The sequence below is a fragment of the Lemur catta genome, chromosome 11 (genome assembly GCF_020740605.2).
Source record: "Lemur catta isolate mLemCat1 chromosome 11, mLemCat1.pri, whole genome shotgun sequence".
Lineage (NCBI taxonomy): Eukaryota > Metazoa > Chordata > Mammalia > Primates > Lemuridae > Lemur > Lemur catta.
Window position 1 is genome coordinate 50,242,009 of NC_059138.1, and position 14,842 is coordinate 50,256,850.

At 34.5% G+C, this 14,842-nt stretch overlaps 1 protein-coding gene and 1 pseudogene across 1 annotated transcript in view; both read left to right on the top strand.

The window, feature by feature from the left end:
* The window catches only part of ZNF804B (zinc finger protein 804B), a 459,373-nt gene that overhangs the window by 154,935 nt on the left and 289,596 nt on the right, over nt 1–14,842 (top strand). The window lies entirely within an intron of this gene.
* Nucleotides 1–14,842, top strand: part of LOC123647490 — an 89,995-nt pseudogene that overhangs the window by 3,508 nt on the left and 71,645 nt on the right.

Genomic DNA, 14,842 nt, shown 5'->3' on the forward strand with positions numbered 1-14,842 from the left:
AAGGAAATAAAACTGTTATGATTGTAAACCACATTCAATCCTACTAATAGATTAAGTAATTATTGAGGATGAAGTAACTCACAGAAAAGCACTTTATATTCCATACTTTTCCTGTCTGTCCTCATTTTATATTCTTATTTAATCATAAGGTGAAGCACATTAGGATGTCATTACTGGCATCTGGAAACAAAGATAAGATGGTTGCAGGGTTTCTGTTATGATATTGGAGGTGACATGAGTTGACTATGGCATGAAGTGATCGGAGAGAGAGTGAGTGTTCCTTACTGAGTTTGACTGTACAGAAGAGCCCTTTTGTAGTTCCGTTCCTGGGGTCTATGTCATAGAACTGCTTGATAATATAATAATTTCCTGCCGGTGGATCAAGACACCATTAAGTCCCTTTCCATATTAAAATCTGCTTATTGGTGAGTTTCATGAAAAAATTAGATTCAAACAGGTTATTTCTGGACAGTTGTCTTATAATTTTTCTGCTTTCTAAATACGTGGAAAAGTCTATAGTGAATGCCATTCAGTTTTTAAAAATTTACATAATTAAAGTTACATTTATCAAAGACCAAGTAACTGATTGAATTTGTTCAAAATGTCCAATTCATTGAAATATTCAACCTAGTTATGTGGAGCTGTAGAGGCAAAAATATAGTTGACACTGCTTTCCCTTCTCTAGTATCCAAAAAGATACAATGTAGGAGAAACACCTCTTGAATGCATGTTTTCCTTTTACTGAAAAGTGATAATTAATTCTGTCATCATTCATATTTTTCTTCTGAGGTAATAAATATTATCAACATTGTAAAATATCTTTCCACAACTTATTCTATACTCATAAACATATAAAAATAAGTTTAGACATATATAAATAACAGCACTTTGAGTTATTTATAAATGTATTTTACAAAAATAATGTTATAGCTGATAAGTTTGCTTTTTGTGTTTAAGATATCATGATATCCCATCCCTCCAGGTCAACAGAAACAATTAAAACATTATTTTAAGCAGTGAGGTAGTATCTCATGAGTTGAACGTACCATGATTTGTGTAACTATTCTCCTAGTGATATAAATGTGTGTTGTTTCTATTTTTGTTGTGTTTTGATTTTGCTACTATAAATAATGTTTAAAGAAATACAGTAGTAATATTCATCGGGTGTCGGGGAGCGGGGAGGAGGAGGTGCATATATTCACACCTAGTGGGTGCTGGGCGCACCATCTGGGGGATGGACATGCTTGAAGCTCTGACTCAGGTGAGGCAAAGACAATATATGTAACCTAACCATTTGTACCCCCATAATATGCTGAAATAAAAAATAAATATATATATATATATATTCTGAAAAAAAATACATTTCCAACTGGTACACATCTTCTTTAGGGTAGAGTTACAAGAATGGAGTTGCCAGATCAGAGAATGTGTATTTTTAAAACACATTGCTGGATTGCCTTCAAAAGTAGCTGCAGTAATTTATATTTTATCAGTGATGTGTGAGATTGACAATTTATGTGCATTCTTGTCATTCAAAATACTGTTGCTTCTTTTATCTTCTTTTCCTTTGTCTTTTTAGATAATCTGATTGGTGAAAACTATCATATCTAATTATTTTTTAATTTGCAATTCTTTGTATTAATACAACATCTTGAGCATCTTTTCCTGCTTTCTTTGACCTGTGGGATTTCTCTGCCTCTGACTTGCCTATTCTTACACCTTAGTTTGTGCTTTTCTTATCAACCTGTAGATATAGATACTCTTTATGTATAAGAGACGTTAATCATTTGTCAAATGTTTGGCATATATTTTTCCCTGTAAGCCTTTGTGATGTAGTGCCAGCTACCTCTCCTACATCATATCTTACCTCTATACCCACTGCATACACTTCCAGCCACTCTCATTTCCTGGGTAGCTGTCAAATAAGGCAAGCTTTGTACCTGCTAAGCCCTCTACCTGGAAAGCTCTTCCACAGGCGGTTCACATGGCTCACTCATTTCATTCAAAACTAAAATAACACTGCTCTAACTCTGTCTCCTCATTCAGTGTTATTTTTATTCATAGAAGTAGTATTTCTCATTATTATGTATTATCTATCTCCCATTTGCTCACTATCACCTCTATTATGCAACCTCCTTGACAGCAGAGATGTCGAGTTTGTTAACTCCTGTACCCGCCTGTTTAAAACTCTGCCTGTTAACACAATAAACACTTAATAGGATTTGATGACTAATTTGTTTTTTGTCTTTATTGATGATGTCTAGTTTTTTAAAATATATCTAGAAATCACGGAAATGTCTTCAGTAACTTAAACTAAAACTTCTGACCTAGGACTACATTGTGTGTGCACATTTGGTTAAAGTATATCATTTTCCAAATCCTTGTGAGTAGTGGTAAAGACACTATTCAGTATTCATTCTCAATTATTGGTCAGTGGACTATTCATTATTTACTAGTCCTAAGTCTCACATCAGTAAGGTTTTTAGCAGTAATTAGGTCTTAGAGATGAGCATGGGTACACCAGTCATCGCTCTCCTCTAAGGCCATCATCATACCTCACTCACACTTACTGGTACACAGGCCGTGCTAGGGCCCTGCACTGCCAGTGAGGAGACTCGTGCTTCCTACCTCTTGTGGGCTGAATTGTGTTCCTTCAGAATTCATATGTTGCATTCCTAACCCCCAATACCTAAAAGGGTAACCTTTTTGAAGATGAATCTATTCTAAAGAGGTGATTAAGTTAAAATGAGGCCACTAGGGTGGTCCCTGTTCAATCTGGTGTTCTTATAAGAGGAAATTTGGGCACACACAGGACATCCAGGATGCCTGTGCACAGTGGAAAGACCACGTGAGGATGCAGAGAAAGTGGCCCTCTGCGAGTCACAAGAGAGGCCTTGGGAGAAAATAAACCTGCTGACACCTTGATCCTGCACTGCTAGCACCCACAACTATCAGAAAATAAATTTCTGTTTATGCCCCTAGTTTGCAGTATTTTGTTATCCCAGCCCTAGCTGACAAATCCACTATCCTTTCACCATACATAAACCATATGACTGGAGTCTTATATGGGCCACTTATTCTAGATGCCTCTGATGTATCTATGTTATTTTCCTTCCAGGAGGCTAAGTCATTCTGAATTATGCAATGTTATGGAGCAGCTCTATCTGCTGAGGATAGCATAGGTTCCAAGGAGGCATGGATAAAAGAAAAAGTGTATGGTTGGTTTAGATACCAGTTATGCAGCTGGGAATATAAATATGTTTCAGTATCCTTTTGATCTACAATTTAGTTTCCTTAGGGGTTAAGTGTTTTGATAAGTACATAATAAATTGGGGATATGATATAATTACTATTTAAAGCCTTGCTCCTGAGGGGAAAAATACATTCTAAATGACCATTCTGAAAACAACCTATATTTGAGTTTAGGATTGCTTCTATTTAATTATAACTTTAATCATGGTTCATTTATGAAGAATACTGAATCTTAAAAATCAAGAATAATAGGAAAGAGGAAAAAGTCATTGCTAGATGCACTTCCCAAAGAAGCTGAGAAACCCAGTCTGGCTGCAGCAGCTGGTCCTGCAGGAGCAGCTGTGCCATTGAATGTGCAGAACAAGAAGGATGGGGAAGGTTGGCTGAGAGAATTAGGTATCAGTGGCAAAGATTCTGATCCAGCCAGCAAGGCAAAGCATGGCAGAGTAGGAAGTCCTGAAAGTAGGAAAGTCCAAAGTAAGAGAAAATGGCAAGGCTATGGTGCGAGGTGGTCTTCGCAACTATGACAAGATCCCTATGCAATAGATCAAATAAGAGAGAGAGAGGAAACCTAGGCAGGGTGTTGAGGAACCTGCCTTATAGACTGGAGTCAGGTTCTAGGAGGAATTGGACTTTCTAGGCCAAAAACATAAAATAGAAGCTTGTTCTATAGAACATGTCATCAAGGAAGGCAGCAGATAGGAATTCTGTAACTGTGGCAATATGTGACAATTTAGAATTCATTACTGCATTCCAGACATCAAGCTGCAGTACCTGGTAAACCTTCTAATGCAGGCACAACCTGAGGAAAATGGTGACAGTCATCTGTGGTTTTAGTCTTGAATATCTGGGATGCCTGAGGCAGGCATGTTTAATTCTGTTCTTCTTTCGTTTAAATTCAAAGAAAATATCCGCACCCTGTGATTTCTTTCCAAAGCCCCAAATGGAGGGTGGAGGAGAGTAAAATCACACCCCACTTTTGTTAGGATTTCCTAATTCGTCGTTTCCCCTACTCAGCATTAAATATGAGATCAGCTGCTGGGTGATTTTCTTAATTCCTGTTTCAGAGTTATCTGTAAGACTGATCTAAGATAACACCAACTTACATTTGTGTAGAATTTGTATTTTTGCTAAATGCTTCTGTGTCTCCGTTCTCATTTCTCTCAAAACCATGCTGCTTTATTCTTATGTCTTAGGTTGTACTAAATTACACACCGCAGTTAGATGTCTGCCAAGAACAAAAAAAAAAAAAAAAGAAAGAAAGAAAGAAAAAGAAAAGGAAACAGTTGCTCTGCAGTTTGTTGCACAAGTGCAGGGCTATTCAAAAGAATGAAAATGTGAGTGGCAGCTCATACATTTTGGGAGCTTATTGAAGAGAAACTAGGTCTCTCATGATCTTGTTGAAAATATTCCTGTATTCCCAGGTGTGCCTTGATCGTGAAAGCAGTGCCAAAATTGGCAGATATGTTTTTTAGAATTTTTATAAATTATGATCTGGATACGGTAACACAGAGGAGACTTTTAAAGCTGTTCTATTAAAAACAATCATTGGAAGAGCAGCATGTTAGCATAATATGTTAACTACTTTGATTAAATTAGACATAGAAATATTTTCTTCAAAAGAGCCTTAAAAAATTGGATGCATTTCTGAGAAAAGCAGTCTCAATCTAGTAAAAACATGAATAGCAACACTTAAAATGGAAAACAATAATGTGGATTACACTGAGAAGCATTTTTATTTAATACTTTTAAACATGTAAAGAGGGACATCGCTTGTGGAAGGCCTAAGACACCATGCTCACTCTTGAGTTGTAATTTATGCATGCATAAAGAATGGCTTGAATCCTTGACCCTATGCGTTTATCATCTTATAGGCAGCCTGAAAAAAAAATTGCTTCATCCCTATCCTTGAGACAAGTCTTGTCGTAGGACTCAAGTTCATTGACTTTGACTAAGCAGAATTTCTCTCTTTCTCCCTCTCTCTCTGATTCAGGTTTCTCAGTTTCCAGTAATTGTCCCCTTAATGGTTTCACAATCATATCTTCATTACTTCCTCACCTACAGTAATAGAAACTGTACTCCTACCTTGCCCTTTAATTACAATGCACTTAATTTTTTGCCACATATGCCTAATTTGTCTCATAACTAAATTATTTTGTGGACCAGCCTTCCAGGAGCCTGCATTGTTTTGTCCCTGAACCCTAGTTTATCCATGACTGTGTCCCCAGTATCTCCTACCAAACCTCATCAGTGTCAGTCATTGCCCATCTGTGTATCTCCAGGTTGCTTGGTCCACTCTAGCTGCTATAGACAACCTAGTCATCAGGATTATTTTGTGAACCAGTCTTCCAGGAGCTGGTTCCGTCAGCCTCTTCTTTCTTGTAGAATAGTGTTAACTTTTTGGTGACCTCTTTTAGATTTACAGAGTTAATTGTCCTAAAGTAATTGACCCCTGCATTTGTCTTCTGTTTAGAGCATGGACTTCTTACCCTGACCTCTGCTATTCTGAGCCATCTTGCTTCCACCTCAGCTCTAATTATGAAGGCATATTCTGAATAAATGATACTTGAAAGGACAATCTCTGACTTACAAAGTAGCATTATACAGTTTAAGTAGTTTTAGCTACCAGCTGTGCAAGCAATAAGTAAGAGACTTTGAAGTGCTAAAAATATTTGGGATGTGTCAAGTGGGAGTTGGCAAATACCCTGGGGTGAGAAAAGCCCTAGATATGATATATCTGGCATACATTTTTAGAGTGTTCTATTTTTAGTCTGTATTTTGATTTCTGAAGCTATCCAGGGGGTGTTTCCCTAAAAAAAGAAGCAAAAATGACAGAAATGCCTTTAGAGAACAAGGTAATCTCTGAAGTATTCTCTCTCTCTTCCCTTTTCCCTTCAAATTAAAATTGGCATGATGCCTGGATTTATTCTAAAATCATAGATCAGTCTGAAATCTTTGGAAGAAAAATGTTATGTACTGTCCAATTATGAATAAGAAAACAGATTGTAACACTGGAGAATTTTGTTTTTCGGTTACAGTTCTGAATGTTATTACTGCCATTGTTTTCCTACTTATTTTTATTGACTGATAATTAAGAAATCTTCTAGCTAATACTTTTCAGTTAGCTCATAAATGACACATGTATTTTAAGCAGTATATTCAATGGAATCATTGTCACAGTAGGTCAGTGAATAAAATCAAAAGAAAAATAAACTTTATCAATACAAGTTTATCTCTTGGTTCAAGTCATAATACTACCAATCCTCAGAATATTTCCTGACTTTTAGTTTCACTGTGTATACAGTAGTGAGCTCCTATATATTCTCTCTTTATCGTATGCAAATCTCAGGCTGGAAGTTTCCTGTGGTCTTCAATAGAAATTCAACCCCCCAAACCAAAACATCCTAAATAGTATGCAAATGGCAGATGGGTGGGTGGGCGGCGGGCCAGGGAGGACTGGGGATGGGGTGGAATGGGGATGGGTGTGAGCATGCTCTTGTATAGAGGTGAAAATCTTGTGAATCCCCCTTTTCTACTATTAATATATCCCTAAAGTCCTAAAAAAAAAAAAAAAGAAAGAAAGAAAATGATTAGCTCCTGATTTAAGAAGTCTCAAACTTACATACTTACCAAAACAATTTGTTCATTAATAGAGTTTTTGAGGTAAAAGATGAGTATTGTTATCAACAGAGCTTTATATATTTATTACCCCTCACTTCCAGTAGTGCTACAGATTGTTAAACCATTGCTTTCTTGTCAGCTTCATGTCACAAATTTTATAATTTGTGTAAGAATACTTGATGTCTAAGACTTCCTCAAGGAATCTGCCACTTTCTCTTCATGTACTTGAAATTCTCACTCTTCCCTTGTGATAGTATTGGGTTGCTGTAAACATTTCCTGATTCTATCTGACAATAGAGTGTTATTTTTTGACAAAAAAAAAAAAATCTCTGTTTTGGAAATAATCTGATAGAGATTGCAATTCTATTATTACTATAATGGTGACTTAAATATATTTAAGATATTACAATTTTGTGATTTATCTTTTCTTAGAGATTTAAGTTTATAAAAAGTCCAGTTTTTTTTCACAAACGTCATAAATCCATCCTTAATATATTTATGACTTCCAAACCATTTTAAGTTTTTGATAACCCAAGATTTTTCTCTTCCACTTTCAAAAAAATATATCTCACAAATGTAAATTTTTTTTTAAAAAGATGCTTCAAAAATGTATGTTTTGGTTATATTCAGTGTAGTTATGAAGTATCCACATAATGTTAAATTTACATATTAAACTATTCCTTATAGAATTTATTGAAAAGTTGATAAAACCAAGGGTTAGGTTTCGGAATTCTCTAGGAGGTGAATTGTAGCAACATCTGATATTATTTATATTTTTTTTAGTTTCTATTTTGATATTATATCACAAATGCCAAGTTTTGGATCACCTTTAAAAACTCAGTTGAAACAGAAATTTACTTGATTATCTGCTGGGATACAATTGCAATAATTGAAAATCTTAGCAATGTTGACATTTGGCTAGTGAGGTAACAACTTTGAGGAGAAATGGAAAGTGTTTCTGTGTCATCACAAACAGCCAGCTAAACCTTTGACAATTTAAAAGGCAACCTGCTTTATCATCTTTAAGGCAGAGAGAAAGTTGGCAAGAAATATACATCTTAAAAAATCAGCAGTATTTTCTACTTGAACAAGTATCTGAATATAATTTTAGGCTTATGTTTCTAAAAAATGTCTGAGATTATATGTCAAAAGTGCTTCAAATTATGTCTCTTGAATTATCTTTATGATTCATGTATTTAAATTTCATTACCATTAAAGAGACTTATTGGATGTGTATGTATGGGTGAATTAAGAAACCATGTTTTATGGTGGTTGATAAGAGAAAGAGGGAAAGTTAATGGCCTAGAATGCTGACTTTCATGGATTGTTCAAGGGAGCATTGGCCAGGAAAAGGAAAACTTTTGATGCCTCTGGCATTAATGATTCATCAAATAATTTAAGGTTTATAAAATCTTTCTCTTATCACTATGCAGAATCATAGAGGTATTCCTTTATTTTATATTAATAGATATACCTATGAGATAATATTGCAAGTAGTAAAATAATATAAAGAGCTATCAAATGACTTTTTCCTATAACAAGAAAATGTCCTTCCTGTCATCAATAGATAATATAGTCCAGCCATCACTAGCCATTCCATTGACCTTCTCTTTTTGGTCAGTAGCTAAGGAATTGAACCATAGCATTTATAATTCAGTAGTTTCTGCATACCTGTCTACTTTGTCACAGGCTGAGAGGAATTTGAGATTTATGTTTTGCCTCAGCGAGTCAGTTTCACTGATGCTCTTGAAGAAGTTGCATATATAGCATAAACTTTTGGAGGAAGGATGCTTCTTTGCCGTGAGGCTTAAAACTATTCGTAAAATAGTTCCAATTTTAGCCTAGAAGATCTAAATTTAAGTATGAAGACCATAAAATCAAACCTACAGTTAATTCATGCATGGTAACTCAGAGAAGTAAATAACTGGTATTTATGTTTGAAACAAGTTTAGTCTTTAAGTACAAAGGTGTTATGCATTTGTCTGTAAAAGCAGGATTGCTATTATTATTTCCAGAATTCCTGGAAGTCTAAAGTTTGGCTAAAATGCAAAATCTGCTTATTATATTTTTTAGATGATTGTTCAGGTAGAATGCAAAGGAAAGCCTTCCACTGTCACAGAAAGAAATTTTATGAATTTTTAAATACTATGTTAGTTGTCAATGTATATTTATTTTCCTCATGAAAAAGAAAACTGGTAAGTGATAAAGGACAGATCTCACCAGTGTAATCTATCATACACCTTTGAATTGGTCTGATTGTGATTTTATAACTATTTGTGTTATTATATGATTATTTGTCTTCTCCATTTGATTGTATGCTCCATATAATAGGCGTCCAGTTGAATTTTGCTCATCATTGTATTCCCTGAACCTGTCACCTTGCCTGGAATTTATTAATAGTAAATGCTCAATAAATGTCTGTTGAATAAATTAGTGAGTAAAGAAAAGGACCAGTGACCCAATATTTAAAGCAAAAAATTAAAAAACTTCAAAAATACTTGGCCAAACTTGATCTATTCAAACTTGTCAATAAAAAAGTAGATTCTGATAAGCTATAATTTAATTCTAGTACTATTGATGATTCTCAGAAGTAAAAAGGTATAGGAGAGGAAAAAAATAGCTTTTCTTGCTACTCTTTTAAGTTATCAACTGGGGCCTCTGTAACAAAAGACAGAGTAACGGGGAAAAGCATACAAATTTATTTAATATAGGTTAACAAGTTGCAGCAGCCTTCATAAGAAGATGAAGCACTAAAGAAATGGTTAAACTTGAGTGGTTTTATACTAGGTTTGATAAAGAGTTGTGAGTGATAGAAAATGTGATAGGACAAAAAGCAGTAGTAAAGTGAGGGAAACTTGGCAAGGCCAAGCATTCAGATTCCTCTCAGCGTCCCTTTGTCATTGGAGGTGCAAGTGTTCCTTTCCTCCAGGTACAGAGAGGAAATCTCCCACATGAGGGTCTTAGGACCTCATGGGCCCTGGGAATTGGAATGAGCCTGAAAGACAGACAATGTCTTGTGAAAAAGTTCCTGTGGTTACATTCCTCAGTCTGCTTTGTTGTGATAGATAATGAAATGTTAGGAAGAGGATGGAAGGCAATTGTATTCCTTCTGGAGGAAATTTATGTAAAAATACTTCAGAAAGAGAGTTTCGCCCTGTGCTTGAGGGAAGAAACAAGAGAAGGCAAGAAAGTCCTTGGTTCTGAGGCTGCTTCTAAGGCCTTTTAGTTTCCTTTAATTCAAAAGTGCTCAGCATGCCAAAATATCGTACTTTAGGATATCATTCTCTGAGCCCCAACAATTACATTAAGCTAGACTAGGAAATATAGCCCCCAAAATATTAAATAGATGAGATAGAAGTTATGAGATCAATGCATTTAAAGATACAGATATAAAGATATATTGGAGAGATTAGGAGAATTGTAACAGAATAACAGATTAGGCTGATGCAGAGAAGGTCCTCTTCCTGCCACAAACACATAGATATAATGGAAAAATTATGAGAATAGAAACAACAAAATAATATTTTTATCTATATGCCTGAGTTTGACAGAAAGATTTCCCAGGGGCTATAACCAAATAATTACAAAGGGAATTACATGGGAAGGCCCAATCTGTGATGGTCCACTAGAATCTGGCACTAGATATAGGCATTAAGGACTATAGTCTTGGGATCTTATATATTATGTCTGCTGATTCTTCTTGGCATTTATTTCTTAAACATTTCCATTCTTATTTAAGTGTGTTTATCACTGCGTGTTTTATATTCAATGCTGAGTATCTTATGGCAGTGACTACAAAAGACCTCATTTATAGGGTCGGTGTTAACCTGCATTGATTTTCAGTCATGTAACATTTAAATGCAATAAGGTTCATTAATGGCATTCTTTCCCAAAGATCAGAAAAACAGTTGCATACTTAAATGTATGGGTGTGACCTGCCATGCATGCTGATGCATTCTACCATTGTTATGTTTGCCAGCTGCAAACAACAATCACAAAAGCCCCTAGTAATTCTAATAGAGCAAACTAAAAAGAGGAAAAAGCTTTTTTCTATCTGCTTTAGTTTAGCTTTTGTAAATACTGAACATCGAAAATAATTTATCAGGATTTAATAATTTTTTGTTGTTTTAGACAGGGGACTCTGAAAATCCACAGCCAGTTTGTACAGCAACAAACATGTTTTAGGAAAGATAGCAAGAATAGTAGATTCTGTGCCATATGATCTTTCAATCCAAGGTTGTTTTATTGTTTAGGTCCTTTCCATATCAATGAAACTTTTATTCCTACCCAAATCAATCAATATTTACTGATTTGCTATATCATAAGGGGCAAAAGAAATAGAATGTATTGTCCCTGCCACTAAGAATGCTACAAGTCCTTGCTATGAAGAATTTATATTTCTGATGATATTTTATTTATGAGGCACAACCTAACATCTTGAATACATTTTTAATAAAGAAAACTTAAAGGATCTTAGCATAAGAAGAGAATCTGAAAGGATATTTAACCTAATCATCTATAATACCACCTTTACACTATACAAAGATAATAGAGTACCTTTTTGGAGTTCCATATTGCATACGTTAAAGGTTCTAATAGAATCTGGAAGAAATATGTCTGTTAAGTATTGTTTAAACCAAGATATTTCAATACTTTTTGATCACAGGACTTTTCGTTATAGCCATTAAAATATAGTTTAAGAAATACACCATGATATCCTCTCTATATAATCTACTCAATCTGGAATGCTCTGCTAGCATGTGCTCTCTTATATTGTAGTACTTTTCTTTGTAATTTCCAATTATGTCAAATCTCAAGCCATACAACAGTAAACTGAATTTGTCCTAAAAAAAGTTTTGAGCTTAAATTTTCCCAAACCTGGAGTCTTTACTGTTGTAGCGAAACAAAAGCATAGCTTTTTGCTTGTTGGCTTAATCTGGTTTATTGAGTTAACACAAAGTAAAATTCATCCTTTATAGGGTACATTTCAATGAATTTTGACAAATGTAAACAGCATAACCACTGCCACAATCAAAATATAGAATATTCCCATTACCTGATCTTCTCCCCACACCTAGTTCTGGAAGACACAGATCTGACTTCTGCACCTAGAACTTTGAGTTTTTTAGAATGTCATATAAATGAAATCACGGGGTTATGTACCCTTCGGTATCTGGCTTCTTTCACTCATATGCTTTTGAGATTGGTCCATGTCATTGCATGCATTGGTTCCTTTTTATGACTAAATAGTATTGTAATGTGGATGTATCAAAATATATAAATTCACCATTTGTTGGAAATTGAGGTTGTTTCCAGTTTGTGATCATTTTGTATAAAACTGCTATAAACATTTACAAATAAGTTTGTGTGTGGAAATAAGTTTTCCTTTATTTTGAATAAAAACCCAAGAGAAATACTTCTGGAATTTGGGTGAGTAAATGTTTAACTTTATACACAATGTCCCAAAGTGTTTTTGTAAGTGGCTATATCATTTTACATTCCCACCAGCAGTGTATGAGAGTTCCTATCTCTCCACATCCATGCTAACATTTGTTGTTTTGGGACTTTTTGATACAAGCCATTCTTGCTGGAGTTAAGTAATATCTCACTGTGGTTTTGATTCACATTTCCCTGATTATTAGGGATGCTGAGCAATTTTTCATGTGTTTGCTGGCCATTAGTCTGTCTTCTTTTGAAAAGTTTCTGGTCATGTCCTTTGCCCACTTTTTAATGGGGTTGTTTGATTTTTTTTCTTGTTGCTTTTCCTAAGTTCTCTATAGATTCTAGTTATAGCCCTTTATCAGTTGTGTAGCATACAAATATTTTCTCCTGTTCTGTAGGTTGTCTGTTTGCTCTAATGATAGTTTCCTTGGCTGTGCACAAGCCTTTTGATTTGATCAAGTCCTGTTTATTCATTTTTGTTATTGCTGTGATTGCCTTTGGGATCTTCTTCATAAATTCTTCACCTAGGCTGATGTCTATAAGAGCTTTGCCAACATTTTATTCTAGAATTTTTATGGTTTTATGTCTTAGGTTTAAGTCTGTTATCCATCATGAGTTGATTTTTGTGAGAGGTGAGAAGTGTGGATCCTGTTTCAATCTTCTACATGTGGTTATCCAATTTTTCCAGCACCATTTATTGAATAGGGATTCTTTTCCCCAGTGTATGTTTTTGTCTGCTTTGTCAAAGATCAGATGAGAATATTAGGATATTTCAATTCTTTTGTGCTTGTTTTACATCTCAGTTTTCTTATGGGATAAAAAAATATGATTTTCCAAATTACCCAGCTTCTTCTTATTGTTAAAATGGGAGTAGCAATCTTTTGAAACTTTCTAAATCTTAAGCAGAAGCAGAACTCTCTATGCAGGGCTTTTAAAAAAATTAACTAAGCTTGGCATGCTGCAAGCTTCTAGTCCCAGCTGTTAGGGAGGCTGAGGCAGGAAGATTGTTTGAGCCTAGGAGTTTGAAGCTACAGTGCCCTATGGTCATGCCACTGTACTAACATTTGGGACATAGTGAGACTCCGTCTCTTACAACAAAACAAAATTAATAATGCATATTTTAAATAGAACAAATACATCTGTATGTTATTATTAGTGGGTATATATTTTTTTCTCCAATGAGATGACTTACATTGTGTCTGTGGTAATAGAAATATTTCCATATTGTCTATTTAATGTTTATCTCTAAAATGTCACCTATATTAAGTAATTTTCAATAAGGCATTTCAAAAAATGGACTATCTCGTAAGATAGCTAAGAGTCTCTTTTAAGAGTTTTAAAATGTTTTCCAACTATGTACTATCTCATTTTGTGTTGGGAGCTCAAATAAGAATCGCATAACTTTGAATTCATGGAAACAGGCAGAATTCTTTCTCTCCTTCCAGTGGCTGCCATAGGCTGTAGCTCTGCAGAACATTTAGGATTCAGTGTCTGCTTTCTTCTATTTTTAAGTCTCTGTGCTATTTGTGAGTCTTTGTACACAAACAGAAATTCAGTCAAAAAAGTAAGAGAATCTTGTTATATATGTATGGAAAAAAATGAGTTTTTTTCTCATAATGTCTTTGCAGGTTTTAAGAAATTGCTAGCCATGTTTGAAGACTTACATTTGTTATAATCAAATTAGATTATGTATATGAAATAATTTTAAGTCATAAAATGATAGACAAATGTTAGTAACATGGCTTATGCATGCAGTAAATATTCCTTATATACTTTTTGAATTTGTAATGCTTCTCAGAGATGCAGAAAATTTCCATAGACCCTTCAAAGCTTCAGGAAGAAAGGGAAATGAGCTTTTGCTGCTGTGCTTCTACTCTAGTTACTGTTACATAATATACCTTTGAAAATATTACTAAGCAATTAATACAGTGTTGCCCTTATGAGATTAAGAATGTAATTTTTAAATGTCATCAATCCAGTGCACATAGTTTTTTCTGCTGTGTAGGATTTTCTGCGATTTCTTCAAATATTTAGAGGACTCTAATATGGCAGAAAACCTCAGTGGATCTGACGTGTCCGGCACCACATTTAGGAAGGATCATGCTTCCTTCCTGTGTTAGTGCTCAATCTCTGCTGTACCAGTCTCCTCACAAACATTTTTGAATAAAAAATTAAAGAACAAAAAAGACAAATGTGCAGGTGTGGCCATAAGTTTCAACATTTGGGATTAAGATAGAACCTTTGGTCAATAATCATGTTAATTTGGGTTTGGAATAGAAAATGCATTTGAGTCTTACCTGTTACTATTACATTACTGCTTTAAATGGAAATAGATTTTGTACACACACACATACACACACACACACGCACACTGTATACATGTACATACAGTGTCAATTATCTTTTGTTATTGATTCTCTTTTATTTGATCATGTTTTTAAAAAATATTTAAAAGTTTTCAGATGTACTTACTTTCTGTGATAAAACTTATTTTTACTTTCAAGAAGTTCAGCATACTTTTCTATTA